This window comes from Haliotis rufescens, unplaced genomic scaffold (assembly GCF_023055435.1).
Source record: "Haliotis rufescens isolate VD_foot unplaced genomic scaffold, xgHalRufe1.0.p SCAF_16, whole genome shotgun sequence".
Taxonomy (NCBI): Eukaryota; Metazoa; Mollusca; class Gastropoda; order Lepetellida; family Haliotidae; genus Haliotis; species Haliotis rufescens.
In genome coordinates, this window is record NW_025963846.1 from 30,410,755 (window position 1) to 30,429,437 (window position 18,683).

General features: G+C 42.5%; 1 protein-coding gene across 5 annotated transcripts in view; it reads left to right on the plus strand.

Moving 5' to 3' along the window:
- LOC124119556 (protein TsetseEP-like) overlaps positions 1 to 18,683 on the plus strand; it is a 256,264-nt gene that overhangs the window by 124,149 nt on the left and 113,432 nt on the right. The window lies entirely within an intron of this gene.

An 18,683-nucleotide genomic window follows, 5' to 3' on the forward strand; every position in this document is an offset into this window, starting at 1 on the left:
TCAAGCCTACGAACAGTTAACCCTTGACGAGGAGTCTCAAAAGCTCACGACTATAAACACTCATCGCGGCCTCTATCAGTACCAGCTGTATTCCAGCGAACTATGGAGTGTTTGCTGAAAGATATTCCCCATGTTTGTGTCTACTTGGACGACATTAATGTCACCGGGGCCTCTGAACAAGAACATTTGGAAAACATGAAGGAAGTCCTATCCAGACTTAGCAAGGATGGTCTCAGATTGAACCCACAGAAGTGCAAATTCATGGTCGGCTCAGTAGAGTATTTGGGTCACAAAATAGATGCGCAGGGTTTGCATCCCCTTGACGAAAAGGTGAAGGCTATAGTGTCGGCTCAGTAGAGTATTTGGGTCACAAAATAGATGCGCAGGGTTTGCATCCCCTTGACGAAAAGGTGAAGGCTATAGTGTCGGCTCAAGCTCCACGCAATGTTGCTGAACTTCCTTGGACTCGTGCAGTATTATCAGCGTTTCTTGCCTAATCCTGCCACTACCTTGGCACCCTTGAATCGGCTTCTCAGGAAAGAAGTAACATGGTCATGGGGAGCTCAACAAGAAAAAGCTTTTAACATGGTGAAAGGACATTTGTCTTCTTGTGATCTCTTGACGCATTATGATCTCCATAAGAAACTTGTATTGGCGTGTGATGCATCTCCCTATGGGGTAGGTGCCGTCGTCTCACATCAGTCTGATGATGCTGTAGAGAAACCAATAGCAATCGCATCCAGGTCACTGTCACAGGCAGAAAAGAATTACTCTCAATTGGATCGTGAAGCTCTAGAGAATTATCTTCAGAACTAAGAAGTTCCATCAGTAGATCTACGGGCGTTCCTTCACTCTGTTGTCAGATCACAACCCCTCAAGAGCATCTTCAGTCGGGACAAGGGTATTTCACAGATAGCAGAATTCAGTGTTGGGCATCAACCCTCTCTGCATATAACTATACAATTGAGTACAGAAAACCTGTTCTGTGTGTCAACAGTCTCGTCCAGTACAAGGCGAGGCTTCGCTTCACTTTTGGGAATGGCCTGAACATCCATGGAGTCGTTTGCATTTAGACTATGCCGGACCCTTCCTGGGTAAAATGTTCCTTGTGTGTATTGACGCAGATTCCAAATGGTTTGAAGTGTTTCCAGTGAACAGTGCCACATCCACTGCTACAATTGATTGTCTCAGACATATGTTTGCAACTCATGGACTGCCAGACCAAGTGGTCCCTGACAATGGCACTTGTTTTACAAGTGAGGAACTCTCTGTCTTTATGAAACGTAATGGCATCACTCATACATGTGTGGCACCATATCCCCCTGCCTCTAATGGGTTAGCAGAACGAGCTGTACAAACCTTTAAATCTGGCATTAAACGTATGACAGGGGGCACATTGGTCACAAAACTTGCACGGTGTTTGTTCAAATACAGACTTACCTGGCAGACTACAACAGGGTTATCTCCAGCAGAATTACTTCTTGGAAGAAGACCAAAGTCTCATCTCAATCTTCTTCATCCAGATATGAGCTGTAAAGTTAGGAACAAACAAGAACAGCAAAAGTCAGTACATGATGCACATGCAAAGGACCGTCACTTGCAAGTTGGAGATCTTGTGTATGTATTAAACTTTCATCTTAGTGACAAATGATTGTCAGGAATCATAACAGAGAGAACCGGTCCAGTGTTGTTCCATGTTCGTCTTGACAATGGTGGTGTTGTCAAGCGCCATATTGATCACCTGCGTTTGCACCATGTTCTGACGCATGAAAGCCAACAGGATATAACAGTTCCATCAACGCATGAACAATCAGTTCTACCTGAATTACCCGACAAGTAACCTATGTTGCCTGAACTTGGCAACATCCCACTACTTCCAGGTACCCCTTAACTGCAATATGAAGTTACTTATACAAGGCCCGAGCCACAGCAGGTCTTACCAGAGACACTATCTCCTACTCAGTCAAATTGTTGTGGTGCGCAAGAATTTCATCGTTCTTCAAGAATCCGGAAGGCGCCGTATAGACTTAATCTAATGATTGCTGCTGAGTTATGAACTGTAATGAGAATGTGATGTATAGCACACTATTGTCACCTAAGTGAATCATCAGTGATTGATAGTTTGGATCTTGTTATTGGTTCCCATATTCAGACATAAGCAGATGCATATCCAGTTATCTTTAATCATTAATGCAAGTGCATACTCAGTTAAAGTGTTCCAGTTATTGTGTGACATGAGAGACTCTAAATAACATCTGGAACAATATTGGTTATTTTCATTTAAAATGTTCCAATGAGATGTGTGAAGAGACACTTCAATGACATCTTCTGGAGCAATTGTCAGTTCTTTCAACATGTGTAGATTCATTATGGTAGTTATGTTTAAAGTGCGACAAAACTATTGGGGAGGAGTGTCATAGATTAACAGTTTAAAACAATAAGCCACTCCCCGTGATTTCCACTCAAGCGTAATAACTGCTCCCTTAGCAGGGAACTCCGCCATGAATGTAAACACTTAAGAAGAGTAAATGTACATCTTGACTATCCCTCCAATACCGGGTTGTCTTGTTGATGATATGACTGTATGTGGTCCTCTATGTAGTCCGGGGTTACTTACGGTTACGGGTTATAATATCCTGAAACGATATTTTACAGAGACATGTGACATCGTATAAATTTCTTTGTACAGCTGCAGACGTGTGGGATATTGTTCCTTTATGTTGATATTCACGGATACATTCCTCAAACAAGGGAGCTGCCTAACATTATACATTTATCTTTGGTAGGTTGTAATTATGATATTTGCATTTTGTTTTCTTTTATTTGCAGTAGCAATGAATAGAATCATTCTTGTTCCACTATGTCTTGATTGGGAAGTTCTTCGATGCGCGATAGACGTTGTTTCCACAAGTCTTTTCCTTTGTAAGCATGTATATTTTACAGTCAATGTGTAAAATGTGATTCACTCAGCCAATTGATAATATGTCTTAATAGTACAGTCAAATGGTGCAAAATTGTCACTTAGGAAATTTATTAAATGCCAAAATATTCAGTCTGTCGAAAGTAGTCAACTGCCAGGAGGAAGATGCTGCATGCTATTCTCCTAGACTTTGTTGACCCCTTCACAGCTGTAGCAATGTGCGTCATAATTTAGCATGGATGTGTTGGCTGTTCATAGGGGATGACTCTGTAAAGTAGAAGAATGCTGTTTCTACAAACGATAGTAGATTCTTCTCGATTTGAAGACAACAGCTGAAGTCGCTATAGTTGCACCCCTTCATAAGGTTGTCAATACTGCCACTGTGCAGGGAAGTCGTTGTAGAGGTAACCTGCAATGGAGGAAGATCAGAAAATACTTCTTTTAGAAAGTCAAGCTTTCTATCTTTCTCTGAAGAAAGTGTTGGTGTGGTTTCATTTTTTTCTGTGATGAAGTTGTCTTCTATGAGGATGAGATGAATCTTCTCTTATGGTCAATCTTTTACCTCTGTACTGCAAATAAAAAATGTGCAATGTTTTGTATTTTCCACTAAAGGGATGTAAGACTACACTTAAGCTTTATGATGCAGTGTTGAAGGATAAGCACAGATAGTTTGAGGATCTCGATCTGAAACACAAACACCACAGATATACACAAAGAAAAAGGTTAAGCACACCCCTATATCTGAACCATGACAAATGGCAAAAATCATGGCATGGGATGACTGACCACAGGATAGATAGAACAAACGTTTGACAACAAACAAGGAAGATATTTGTGAGTTGTGATTGAAATTTACTGACAAAAACATCATGGTAACACAGGTACTGTTTTTGACTTAACTCATAAAAAAATACCTCATAAACGTATGGAGCTGCAGGATTAAGTATACGAGTTACGTTTGATGATTCATGTGGAAATGTTCCTTAAAATCTCTACTGTACATGACACATGAAACAGATCAGTAGCGGGTATAACCGCCACGTGCCCGGATGAAGCATTCCACTCTACGTCTCATGCCTCCAGTCAGATGTTTGATCTGTTGATGGGTCAACAACAACCACTCCTGATGCAGTGCTGCTTCCAATTGGCGTAAATCCTGTACAGGAGGATCTTGTGCCTGTATGCGCCGCGCAAGAATATCCCAAACATGTTCAAAGGAGTTCAAATCTGGGTTCATTGCTGCCCAGGGTAGATGTTATTGCATGTGAACCATGAGGCTTGTCATTGTCATCTATACTGAGGTCGAACAGCAAGAGGATGGTTGTCAAAATGAGGAACGACCCGGATGTACTGAGCCCCTGTAAAGTTGCCCCTTATTGTGACCATATCCAGCCTGCAATCATGAGAGATACATTCCAAAACCACTACCGAGTCCCCTACCGTATGCAACAGTCGGTGTAATGATCCTTAGTGTGTGAGCCGTGTTCTACTGCCTCAAAACTCTCATTATTCCGTTAGTGACATGGAGCAGAAAGCGACTTTCGTCTGACCAATGGATCCTTCTCCAAGTTCCCGGATTCCAGTTCTGTTTCGCCTTGCACCAGGCTAAACGAGCAGCTTTGTGGTGATCTCTCTACAAGGGACGCTTTATGACTCATCTAGCCATAAGTCCTGCTGCTTTCAGCCGGTTCCTGACGGTTCTGGTGCTAAAACAACGATCGGGCAACCACAGCTCTTTCAGATGAGTACTTGTTAAAAAGCGTTCTCGGCGTATGAGAAGAAGAAGGTTCCTGTCTGATTATATCATCTCGAGAAAACATAATTCTTCCCATAAATAGAACTTTCACGACTGTAACAAACATTGGGACCAAACAATAATGAAATATATTAGGGTGTGCTTAACTTTTTTCTCTGTGTATATTAAATGACTTCCAAGTAAAAAACAACAAAGCTACATTTTATGCCAATGTTAGTTGATAGAATTAAGCCAAAAGAAAAAAAATAATCTTTACATCTATTATATATCATAGTTGATGTTTAGAAGAAGGTAATCCAAGTAAACATTTATTATGAAAAAGGCTTTGAATGGATGGAAGGCTCAAATTGCAAAACGCGGAAGCTCAGTTGGTGCAAAAATGAGAGCCAGTTACGTGTCTTGGTCATAGGGCTCCGGTGCGTGTCATGGATCAGGGGTGCGTTTGGGTGAGATGTTTTTTTCTGTTCTGTGGAAACACAGTTCAGGAGGTTTCCACTGCCTTTCTAAAATGAGAGGAGTTCGGTCTTGACTGCCGTCGAGTTCGGACGTCTTTTGCTTCTCAGCAACTTGTCTAGTGTTAAACTGTTTATGGTACTTCATCTTTGGTTCTTTTGGCTTTTGATTTCTCTTGTGTTGGACTGCATTCAAACTTTTCATTTTTATTTGGTGTTTGCTGTTTGTTACAGTCAGTTGTTGGGGATTGTCCTCGGCAATAGCTGACAACAGAATTGAATGTGAGGACGGATTTAAAGTGGTGGCTTCAGGGAGGAAGCGAATTGATCATATTCCATAGGCCTCTAAAATGGCCAGTGTTGCCAAGTCACCAAATACTGTACCTCCTACTGCTTAGTCTGATCTTACTTTTGTATTTGATGATCCAGCGCAGGTCAAATCAACAACCAAAACTGTTGAGGCTGCCAAAACACTTTTGCAGGTCACAGAACTTGATGAACATTGTGTCACCACACATGAACCTGGATCATTAATGAGAACATGTGAAGTCGTCTATGGTATTGATCTGGATATTGAGATGAATGAACTTAAGAACGAGTTAAAACCTGTGTTACCATTAATGTGCTCTGCTGTGCGTCTGACTCGTGGGCCTGATAAAATTCCCAGCAATCTATTCTTCTTACATTTACTGGCCAGTCTTAACCAGATCGTGTTGTCATTTTCTTCCAGAGATTTCCAATCCGGATGTATGTTCCTCCTGCTTTGCGATGCTTTAAGTGTCAGTCCTTAGGGCATGTCTCTGCTAAGTGTAGGAGCACTCATCATGTGTGCGCTAAATGTGGAGGGAAGCACAAATACGAGGAGTGCAATGAAAGTTCCCTTAAATGTAAGAACTGTGGTGGTGCACACTCTGCGGCATATAAAGGTTGCTTTTAATACCAGGAAGCTGTCCAAATTCAGAAAGTCCTAGTTGAGGGTAAGTTGTCTTACTCTCAGGCTGTTCGACAGGTGCGAGGAGATTTAGATGTTGCTCAGGTTCCAGCAGTTCCTAAACCACCTTCTGCAGCTAAACCTCTGTCTCAGGTTGTTACAATTTCTGATGTTGTGTCTTTTCCAGTCATGGTGACTGCTAGTACTCAGACTGAGACTCTGGAAGTTGAATGTCAGACTGATCCTGTTGACATCATGTCAGAATCATCTTGCAAACCTCTTTTTAACAATGTATCTCCTGTTGATTTTCTCAACTTTGTTATTTGTATAGTTGCTAATCTTGGCACTACTCGTGCTTTCAAGTCTGATGGTCTCCAGACGATAGTGTCAGCTGCCCAGTCCCTCTTGGGGTTAAAATTGTCCCCGGATGATCTGACGAGCATGGTTAAGGGCCAACAATGGAAGTCTTAATCCTTCTTATGGCTCTCTTGATCCTTCAGTGGAATGCTAGATCAGTAAATGCTAATGGTCCGGGATTCAAGGTTTTTATTAACAGTCTTGATCCAATGCCTGATGTTATATGTCTTCAGGAGACATTCCTGAATCCTAAACAGCAATTCCGTTGGGAAGGTTATGTCTGCCTTCGTAAAGATCGTCAGGTTGGTTTTAGAGGTGCTTGTGCGATACTCATAAATGACACTTTGTCATTTAGTGAACTTACGTTGCCACTATCCCAATTAGAAGCGAATGCTGTCAAAATTCATTTAAAGGATATAAAATCAGTCTCCATTTTTAATGTCTATAATAATGCTCTTGCTACCTATGATAACTATATTTCTCTTTGAATGTGTCAGTCAATCTTACAGTTGTGTGTGGTGATCCTAATAGTCATAGTCCATTGCGGGGAGCTAGTAAGTTGGATGCTGGAGGTAAAGCCATTGAGACACTGCTTGATGAAAATAATCTTTTCCTTCTCAATGATGGTTTTATGACCCGGTATGACTTGGCTTCTGGTTCATTTTCGACCCTGGATTTGACCATTGTCAGTCCACAACTGGCTCCACATTGTGATTGGGAAGTGTATTTGCAGGATTCATTTGGTAGTGATCATTATCCTGTGTTTACCAGCCTTCAACTTGACCCAATCGCTGAACTGAGTGGTACACCTCAGCGGTGGATTTTCTCTAAAGTTGACTGGCCTGCATTTACTGCTTTGTGCTCTGATACAATCACGCCTGCTATAAACTCAATTGATATGGAGCAGTCTTCTAAATGCTTTGTCTCTAATAGATTTATAGGCAGAAGTTCTGGTAAAGGTCCGCTTAAACCACCTGTTTGTTGGTGGACGGATAAATGTCAATCAGCACATGATGCCAGGAAGAGGGCAAAGACAAATGTTGAAAGAACGGCTTTGCCGTGTGATTTAATTGAGTATAGGCACACTTCCGCATTACTGAAATGAACTGTTATTGAAGCAAAACGTTTGTCTTTGTCAAATAACACCAGTTCTATAAATAACAATACACCTCTATCCCTGGTATGGAGGAAAGTGAAAAAGATTTCTGGTAGTTCAAGTTCCAATCGTGCTATTCCGTCATGCCTGCAACAACAAATATAGACAAGAGTAATGAACTGGCTCAGTCATTTCTAAAAGTATCGTGTACAGATAACTTTAACTCAGATTTTCTCCGCTATAAAGAAACACTTGAATCAGAATTCTCGGACATCTTACATTGTCCAACATATCACATTGCTGATTACAACTCATTATTTAGTTTCCAGGAATTAAAGAATGTTATTTCTGGACAAAAAATACTTCTCCAGGAGATGATTCATTATGCTTTGATATGTTTAAACATCTTACCCTTATCAACCTTGAAACCATGCTTTTACTGTTTAATAATATTTGGTTTGAAGGCAAACTTCCGACTTCTTGGAAAAAAGCAATAGTAGTTCCAATTCCGAAGCCTGGTAAAGATCCTACTGAAGCCACATCCTGCAGACCTATACCTCGAACTTGTGTAAAATAATGGAGAGAATGGTAAATAACCGGCTGGTGTACTTCATAGAAAAGAATAATCTGTTTTCAGAAGTTCAATCAGGATTTAGAAAGAAATAGATATTGTGCTGATCATTTAGTGCGACTTAAAACTGATATTAAAAAGGCATTAGCTAGCAGTGAATATTCAATGGCTGTTTTCATGGACATGAAAAAAAATATGACATGTTGTGGAGTGAAGGTTTGGTAATTAAACTGTATAACCTTTGAGTTTGTGGAGTATGCTTGATTGGATAAAAGATTTCTTAACGGGTAGAACTATACAAGTGTAGCAGGTGTGTATATTTGTATTTTAGTCTTTTTGTAAATAAATCTATTTCAAGTTTTGTTTCTGTTGAACTTTATTCAACAGAGGTGTGTGTTTGTTTTTATCCCATCATTCTAAGTCCAGGCCTCAGTGATCAATCACAACCCAAGCTCAACTACATTCTTTGTCCAACCCTCTGCTGATCAATCACACCCCAAGCGATCCTGTGATTGGCCACATTCAAACTTTACCTTCTTGCTCTGACTAACTCCATATTGCCACCTTCACTATGCACTGCACTGGGAGTATTCATAGATCACCACAAAAGGACATATCATGAATGGTGACATTTCAAGGGTAACACGTTTTACACCCTTGTGCCACACATAGGGGTGACTATCGTGATTATTCACTAAATAAACATAAGCCTCACACCCCGTAGCCGTCTTGGTGTCATCTATATAAAATCATGGATAAAGCCAAGAAAACCCGGTTACATGTTTGGAGCCCCCACATGTAACCGGGTTTTCTTGGCTTTATCCATGATTTTATATAGATGACACCAAGACGGCTACGGGGTGTGAGGCTTATGTTTATTTAGTGAATAATCACGATAGTCACCCCTATGTGTGGCACAAGGGTGTAAAACGTGTTACCCTTGAAATGTCACCATTCATGATATGTCCTTTTGTGGTGATCTATGAATACTCCCAGTGCAGTGCATAGTGAAGGTGGCAATATGGAGTTAGTCAGAGCAAGAAGGTAAAGTTTGAATGTGGCCAATCACAGGATCGCTTGGGGTGTGATTGATCAGCAGAGGGTTGGACAAAGAATGTAGTTGAGCTTGGGTTGTGATTGATCACTGAGGCCTGGACTTAGAATGATGGGATAAAAACAAACACACACCTCTGTTGAATAAAGTTCAACAGAAACAAAACTTGAAATAGATTTATTTACAAAAAGACTAAAATACAAATATACACACCTGCTACACACTTCCCCCCGGCATGAAAATGATGTCCTCATCATTTGCCTAAAACAAGGGAGAGAAATGCATTCTGTACATCAGTACTGTCGTTGGCGAGCACTCCAGCGTTGATAAGAGAACTGAGATACTCAGCTCTGTTCCTCCAGTCGGGATGCGGAACTGCAGACATGACATACTCACCGCTAGACATCCACTGTGGCTGTGTCCGAGTCCTCCCTGATCTTCTGGGTTGCTGTGCCGGCACATCTTCAGCTAACTCAGGATCATCTTCCACATTGGCAGGTTCTTCTGGGGCTGCACCAGGATCTGCGTCAGTGGTCTCCACATCTGATGTCTCCTCTGCAGCAGGATCAACCTCAGCTGAAATATCTTCAGGCTGGTCTGGCTGGCTCCCAACTGCATCTCCAACTAAATCATCTTCGTCCAATGCAGAATCTTCAACTTCTGCTCTAGCCTCAGTTGGCCTATCAGCTGTATCCGCAGCTGACACTGACGGCTCAGACGAAGGGAAATATATGTCTGACTCGTCATCCTCTGAGTCCTTGACTGGAATAGCAAGTCTCTTTGATATTCTTGGTTTCGGGATAGGTCTCGGTGGTTCTGGTGCTGGTGGATCCGGTACAGGGAGTGCACCAATGGGAAGTAGAAGATTCCGGTGTAACACTCTCTTCCTACCTTCACCATTCTCCTTTCCAACCACATAGACAGGGATGGAGGGGTTCGGCTGACGAAGTACTGTGTATATGTCACCTTCCCACCTGTCTGCTAGTTTGTGTCTTCCTTCAAAGGCGACGGTTTTAACCAGAACTCGGTCACCAGTCTCTATAATTGCTGTTCTTGCCTTCTTATCAAAGTAGGTCTTCTGATCCTGCTGTGCTTCCTTGCTGTTCTGTGAAGCTAGATGGTATGCCTCTTGGAGTCGATCTCTTAATGACTTTGTGTACTGCTGCAATGACTTGGGCTTGCTTGGCTGGATGTCAAGTCCAAATGCTAGATCCACTGGAAGTCTTGGGCGACGCCCAAACATAAGGAAGAAGGGGGAATGTCCGGTAGACTCATGTCGAATGCAATTGTATGCATGGACTAAGGGTCCAACATGAGCCTTCCAGTCCCTCTTGGCGTCTGGTTCCAGAGTCCCCAACATATCACATAGGGTCCGGTTGAATCGTTCACACATCCCATTACCCATGGGATGGTAGGGTGTTGTGGATGACTTATCGATCCCAAGCAGCAGGCACAGCTCTGTCATCAGCTTACCAACAAAATTGGCTCCTTTGTCGGAATGAATCCTCTTGGGTAGACCGTAATGGATGATAAAGTTGTTGAAAAACAAGTCTGCTGTCGTCTTGGCTGATGTATTCCGACACGGATAGGCTTGAGCGTACCGGGTAAAATGGTCAGTTATGACCAACACATACTGTTGACCACCCTTGGATGGCTCCAGAGTCAAGAAGTCCATGCAGACCAGTTCCATTGGCTGCGACGTCTGGATGCTCACCAATGGGGCTCTGATGGATGTGTTTCCCTTCCTTTTCAGACACCTCTCACATATCTTCAGGTAGTCATCTACATCCTTGGTCATACCAGGCCAGTAGAAACGTTCCTTGAGTAGGGATACGGTCCGATCTCTGCCTGGATGTCCTACACGATCATGCAAGATTCTGAGTGCTGAAATCCTACATCTGGAAGGTAGCACAAGCTGTTCTTGATCACATCCATCCATGCTGGTGACTCTATATAACACACCTTCCCTCAAAGTCAAATGTGCAAATGTCTTCAATAAAGTAGTCATCTCCGGGTCTCCTTGGAACTGGGTTCTGTCAGGTCTCGTGGCATTCTCCAGATGCTCCATGATAACAGCAAGGGATGTGTCCTTCAGCTGAGAACGGCGCCAATCCTTAGCATTGGCAGCACACACATGGTCACTTACATCTGCTTCACTTCCTGGAACCACTTCTGTAGACAAGCACAAACTCTCAACAAGATTAGGTGCACAAATCTTGTTACAGATAGCACTCACCACATCACGAGACAGGTCTTCCATCTGGACTGGGTCTTTGCTGGGCAAACGAGACAACACATCAGCATTAACGTTGCTCTTCCCTGGCCGGTACTTGATGGTAAAGTTGTAACTTGCTAGAGCAGCTAACCACCGATGTCCTGTGGCGTCCAGACGTGCTGTAGTAAGTACATACGTCAGGGGATTATTGTCAGTCATTATTACGAAATCATTGCCATACAAGTAGTCGTGAAACTTCTCCGAAACGGCCCATTTCAGACACAAAAACTCGAGTTTATGTGCTGAATAATTCCGCTCAGATCGATTCAAACCCCTGCTTGCATAGGCAATAACTCGTAGGTGACCATCATGCTCCTGGTATAAGACTGCTCCTAGGCCATGGGTACTAGCATCAGTGTGCAGCTCGAAAGGTTTTGAGAAGTCAGCAAACCCGAGGACTGGAGGTGATGAAAGTCTGTTCTTTAACTCCTGGAAAGCTGCTTCTTGAGCAGGACCCCAGTTCCAAGCAGTTTGGGATGTCTTAGACTTCGACTTCTTGGTGGCAGACTTTGGCATAAGTTCTGAGAGAGGTCTGGCGATCTTAGAGAAGTCCTGGACGAATTTCCGATAGTATCCAGCAAATCCCAAGAATTTCCGGATGTCTTCTGGCGTAGATGGTGTTGGCCAGTGCTGAATCTTGTCTATCTTCTCTGGATCAGCTTCAATCCCCTCAGCAGACACAATATACCCAACGTACCTCACCTTCCTCTTAAAGAACTTGCATTTCTGTGGGGCGAGCTTCAGTCCACATTCTTGTAATCTTCTAAAGACGAGCTCCAGCCTCTCCACATGCTCTTCGTATGTCCGGGAAAATATGATGAGATCATCAATGTATATAAGGCAGATCTTCAAGTTCAGTCCCTCTAGACACTTCTCCATAAGGCGCTGATAGGTTGCTGGGGCGTTTGACAAGCCGAACGGCATCCTGTTGTACTCGAAAAATCCGAGTGGACCTACAGTAAAAGCCGTTCTCTCCTTATGGTCATCATCTATCTCGACTTGGTAATAGCCGCTCTTCATGTCCAGCACTGAGTAGAACTTGTTCCCTCCGAGACAATCTAGAAGTTCTTCAATTCTCGGGAGAGCATAACTGTCCTTAATTGTCCGGTTGTTCAGCTGGCGAAAATCTATGCATAGACGTAATCGGCCATCTTTGCGCTTGGCTAACACAACATTGGATGCCCAAGGACTATGAGAGTGTCTAATCACACCAGAAGACAACAGTTCTTGAAGATGACTCCGAACCTGGTCATACATCGCTGGTGGTATACGCCGATGTCTCTGCTTGAAGGGCACGTCATCATAGAGTTCTATCCGATGCTTGACCATGTTGGAATGTCCAAGATCTTTATCGTGTTTAGAGAAAATGTCACCATATCTCCTTATAACCTCAAGTCCCTGTGCAACTTCATCACGTGTAAGTCCATCTTCCTCCAACTCAATGTCGTCAATCCACTTCTCAGAGTCTGAACACCTCATGTCTGGTAGGTCTTCTATTGTCACTGGTTGAAGTTCACACAGCAGAGCCTTAGTGGGAACAATCATGGTCTGGGTAGTAACATTAGACACATGAACTTGTATCTCATCTGGTCTGTCATGGTAGTATCTCACAACGGCTGGTATGATGTCTAAGTCCTTGGAAATAGTAGAGTCTACAGTTGGCTGTATAAGGGCACACACTTGTGGATATGGAATCCCCTTGCACAGTTGTCCACGAATAATGGCAGAACCATTAGCAGGTATGATTACAGGCTTATATTCAATGGATCTAACAAAGCCCAACTTCCCACCATTCCTCTCTAACTCCTTCTCTCGAAGCATCATACTTCTAAAGGCCAGGTACCAAGGTGTGTAGAGGTTGGCCGTCTGAAGGAATCGGATTCCATTAACCTTTCTGCAGGCATCCAAAAGCACTCCAAGAACATTAGTCCCAAGAAGAGCAGGAACTTTGGCATTATAGCTAGTGTCAGGCACAACAAGTAACAAACAAGTCATGTCATCTTGGTCATCACAACCATCACCAATGCCCTTGACCTTAACCTCAATGTAACCAGAGTAAGGTAATGAGTTACCACCTGCACATTCAATATTAAGAAGGCTATCTACTGAATGTATGGGAATATGAGTGAGATACCTATCATAAAAAGAGCTAGACACAATAGACACTGTGGCACCTGTGTCCACTAATGCCCTAACAGGAATATTCTCAATAAGTATATCTACCTCATTTGAATTCCCAACTAAGTCAGTGTGTGCGAATACATGAGGGCTAGATGTAACACCTACGGGCGCCCCCGGGCCATAGGCGTGGCCGAGTTTAAAGGCCTCTTAAGATGGTCAAGACGAACACGACAGCCATAATACAAATGTCCGGGATAGCCACACCTGAAACACACAGGCTCGTGATCCGATGCTTGTCCAGGTGTGAGAGATCTGTTGTCATTAGCTCCAGCCCCAGGTTGATAGAAGTAGGAAGGGGCAGCGGCACTCCTTCCCTCGGGAGATGGAGCAGGATACTGTCTGGATCGAGGATCATACATAGCTGGCTGATATCCTCGTCCTCCCTGTCCGCGACCTCTTGATCTCAGTGGTCTTCTCCCATACTGCTGTCCGTGGGTGGTAGAACCAAAGGAAGGTTGTTGCTGGTACACTTGGGCTGACAGCTGCTGATGTTGGTCACGTAGGTCGAACACACTCGTGGTCAGATCCTTGATCATCCCCTTCAGCTCAGCGATGTCATCAGGCTTGGAGGCGGGCTGGTTACTGGCCATGTTGACGGATGCGGGCTTTGACTTGGACTTCTGGATATCTGATTTGGCTCGGTTCTGTTCAAATTCTATCTCACGGAGGCACAGTCTTAGCTCATCAAAGTCGGAGATACTCTCATATTTATGAGCAGCAAGACTCTTCAGTGAAGTCTTCAATCCATCCCAAAGTCTGGACCTCAACATCTCATCCTGCTCTGCTGAAGAAATCTGCTTCTGTTCCGACAACTGGTATAACAGTCTCTCAAGTCGACAGCTCCAGGCAGTCACGTCTTCATCATTTTGCTGGTAGGAGCTGTAGAACTCCGAAAATAATGAAGAACTTCGGCGGAGAGTACCGAAAGCACTCTTCAACTTCGACAGAATATCCACAATAGAAGCATGATGACCAAGCTTCATCACAATAAGAGCTGCCTCACCCTTAAGTGACTGACGAATAGCCTGAAGGATAACAGAGTTGTCATGGGTCTTGGACTCCATTAGACAGTTCACCTCATACCGCCAAACATCATAGTCAGCATCCTTGCCGGCCGTTCCACTAAACACAGGAAGTTTAGGGAAGTGACGATAAGCAACCTTAGAACTAAGTGGCACCTGTTCTGGCTGAGAACCATCTAAAGCGGAAGCTTCTTCCTTCTTCACAACTGGACCACCCTGCGTGGCATACTGCTTCAACCAAGACTTAAAGTCATCGGGGTTATCGGCCTTAGGGTGCAAACCCATCTTAGCAAAACTATCAACAAGACTAGCATATTCTTCTTCAGAGAAATTCATCTTCAAAGGCACAAGACTCCAAGTAAAGAATAAACAAAATCAAACATGGATCCAAGGCTGGCAGTAATTATTTCACAGGCACAACACAATGACTTGGAAGTGCAGTAGATGGTGATTTGTGAATGTGTCAATAACTACAAAGACGATGTTTTAATCCCATACAAAAAGAAACATATACAGTGAGAGAACAACAATTGTATTTTCAGCGGCAAATAAACAAATTAAAGGACATCAGTTGGGTTTATATGGCAAATGCAAGTATTACACACATGGGTGATTAACAAGATTTGACCCTAGGATTAGATTATAACATGGTTTGCAGAGGCAGAATAATGAAATGTGTGGACTACAATAACTATGAAGACCACAGTGTGTCGGAACGCGTGACAATATGTACAAAACGGGTCGCGGCTCAAGGCAACGCCATCATGATGTAGACATTTCACGACAAACGCAAACGGAGCAAAAACATCGCAAACGCAAAATAATCACGAACGGCAAACGGGAATACCAATTCCCCCCCAAAAAGGAAACAACAAGACACGAAAGCAAAGGGTGATAATTACAAATGGACCCTACATAATGAATGAATAAAGACCACAAGCAAAGGGGAAGACAAAGAAAGTGTATGAGCTGGTTAGATATTTAAACTAAGTGTAATGCAGTGCAGTGCAGTGCAGTGCAGCGCAGCGCAGGTTGAATAATATACCCCTTAATAAGAGCTAATAATGATTAACTTAACTATGACATGTATAATCTAAGATTAAACTGAAGTTTAAATGCTAAGTTTATTTAAAACTAAAGTTTATTTGGCTAAGTTTATTGGTTTAAGTATATTCACACAATCATACTCACACGTCACACCTAAAAAAAATTGTAAATGATTAAAGATACTACAGTATGGAAATAAACGAGAACACCGGTGAAGCTTGTACAAGCGCAACTAAATGCTAACTAATTAAGCTGCAGCTATGTATAAACAAACGCAAATTGATATGGATACGTGTACGCCGAATGAAAATAAATGCAGTTGACACTACATCTTATTGAGGGTAAATAACCTGCAGGTATATATGTAAACAATAGCAATGCTACAAACCGTAAAGGCATTTGAAGAAACGACAAGGCGTTATGCCAGGCAAATATTTACAAGTTCATAATGAACAGAAAATTCAAAGATGAATGTTTACAGACATGTCAAATGTAAACAAAGACAAAGCAATATTGCAAAAAATGTAGAAACAGTACTTACAGTTCAAGAAGAACAATATAAATATATCCAATTAGATACGAGAAACAAAATAGTCCGGACAATGAGTCACAATTCACAATCACAATCACTGAACCAAGTCCAGCAAATTGTCAGCTTGACCTGCCTTGGAGTCTCTTGGTCAAGGTCGCTGTCAAAGATCAGTAAGTCCTAGGGTCACAAGACCCAACCACATGGACCTGACAATCACTCGCGAGATGGCCAAATAGACCATAATTACAGTTCGTTCATACACTTGCATTCCATGCGGGGATCCAAGCATCACATCACATAAGAATCCTCACTGGGGGCTCCAAACATGTAACCGGGTTTTCTTGGCTTTATCCATGATTTTATATAGATGACACCAAGACGGCTACGGGGTGTGAGGCTTATGTTTATTTAGTGAATAATCACGATAGTCACCCCTATGTGTGGCACAAGGGTGTAAAACGTGTTACCCTTGAAATGTCACCATTCATGATATGTCCTTTTGTGGTGATCTATGAATACTCCCAGTGCAGTGCATAGTGAAGGTGGCAATATGGAGTTAGTCAGAGCAAGAAGGTAAAGTTTGAATGTGGCCAATCACAGGATCGCTTGGGGTGTGATTGATCAGCAGAGGGTTGGACAAAGAATGTAGTTGAGCTTGGGTTGTGATTGATCACTGAGGCCTGGACTTAGAATGATGGGATAAAAACAAACACACACCTCTGTTGAATAAAGTTCAACAGAAACAAAACTTGAAATAGATTTATTTACAAAAAGACTAAAATACAAATATACACACCTGCTACACAAGTTCGCATTGGAACGTCACTCTCAGATATTTATATTTTTGAGAATGGAACACCTCAAGAAGTGTGATCAGCCCAACATTATTTAATGACATGATAAATGATTTGTTTGAGAATATTAATATCCTGGTTGAAACATCACAGTTTGCAGATGATGGAGCGTTGTTGAAAAGGTCCGGTAATTTTGACACTGTCTTCAAAAGCGTTCAACAATCTCTCTATCTTGTACAGAATTGGTGTGTACATTTGAGTTTTAAGATTTCAGGTTCTAAATCTTCTGCTGTCACTTTTACTCGGAAAAGGATTCCTCATAATTCAAAATAAGTCTTGTGTGGTTCTGAATTGGAGTTTGTCAATGAAGTCAAGTTTTAGGTCTCTGGTTTGATAAGAGGCTCACCTGGAAACCACATATGGACTATCTGATTCAGAAATGCTATAAAGTCCTGAACCTTATGAGAAGTATTTCCAGTACCGAATCAGGTGCAGACAGGAAATGTTTGTTAATGTTATATAGAGCCCTCATTAGATTTTGACTTGATTTCGGTTGTCAAGCCTATGGATCTGCATGTGCTACACAAAAAGCAAGACTTGACGTTGTTCAGTCGAAAGCCCTAAGATTATGTCTTGGAGTGTTCAGGAACACCTCTGTTTAGGCTTTACAAGTTGAATCAGTTGAAATGCCTTTAGATCTCAGGCATGAAATGTTAGACGTTAGATATATGTTAAAATTGAAATCTTTTGGGAGAAAACACTCAACGTCAACTGTGTTGAATGATTGTGTAGAATATTTTCATGACACTTGGAAAAATGGTATGGGGCCTTATGGGATCTCAGGGGCACGGGTGGCCCAGTCGTCTGAGGCGCCGCGATTCGCTGTGCAGAGTTGCGTCCCTTAGGCACGCCAGAAACCTATGATTGTGGGTTCTAATCCCGGTTCGCCCCGATTATGTTTCTATGTCTGTCAGCACCATACCCGTGCTCGTGGGTTTCACCGAAGTGGTAAACGTCTTAGACCTGCATCACTTCGGGCTTTCCTCCCACATTAAGCTGACACGCCGTGATATAACTGGAATAATGTTAAAAGCGGCGTTAAACCCAACTCACTCACTCACTATGGGATCTCAGAGAACTGCTTTCTATCATTCTGTGCGTGATGTTGCAATAGATGACACTACTGTTCTGCCTGTAAAGCCACCATGGCTGCTTGAACTACCATCAGTTTATCTTGATGTCCTGGAGCAGGTAAATAAATGTGAGCCAGCGCCCCGAGTTAAAGCTATAGCTGAGGAACATATACAAAGTCTACAGTGGTTGAATGCTATGCAGATTTACACTGATGGCCGTAAGTGCCCAGTGTCTGGTCGTGTTGGTTCTAGTATATTCATCGTTAACGAAAAGAGAGAACTGTCTATCCGATTGGCTGATCACTTATCAGTATTTTCTGCTGAAATAGGAGCAATCATTGAAGCATTGCGTTGGATTAATTTGGCTTGTTTCAGAGGTATTTTTCGGTGATTCTGTCAGTGCATTAAAAGGAATTCGGGTAGGTTCTTCCTCAGCTAGGCAGGACTTGATCAACATTATTCTCGTCCTTTATAATGACTTAAGTAAAGATCTGTTAGATGTTGAATTTTCATGGATCCCCGCTCATGTTGGATTACTCGGAAATGAGAAAATTGATAAATT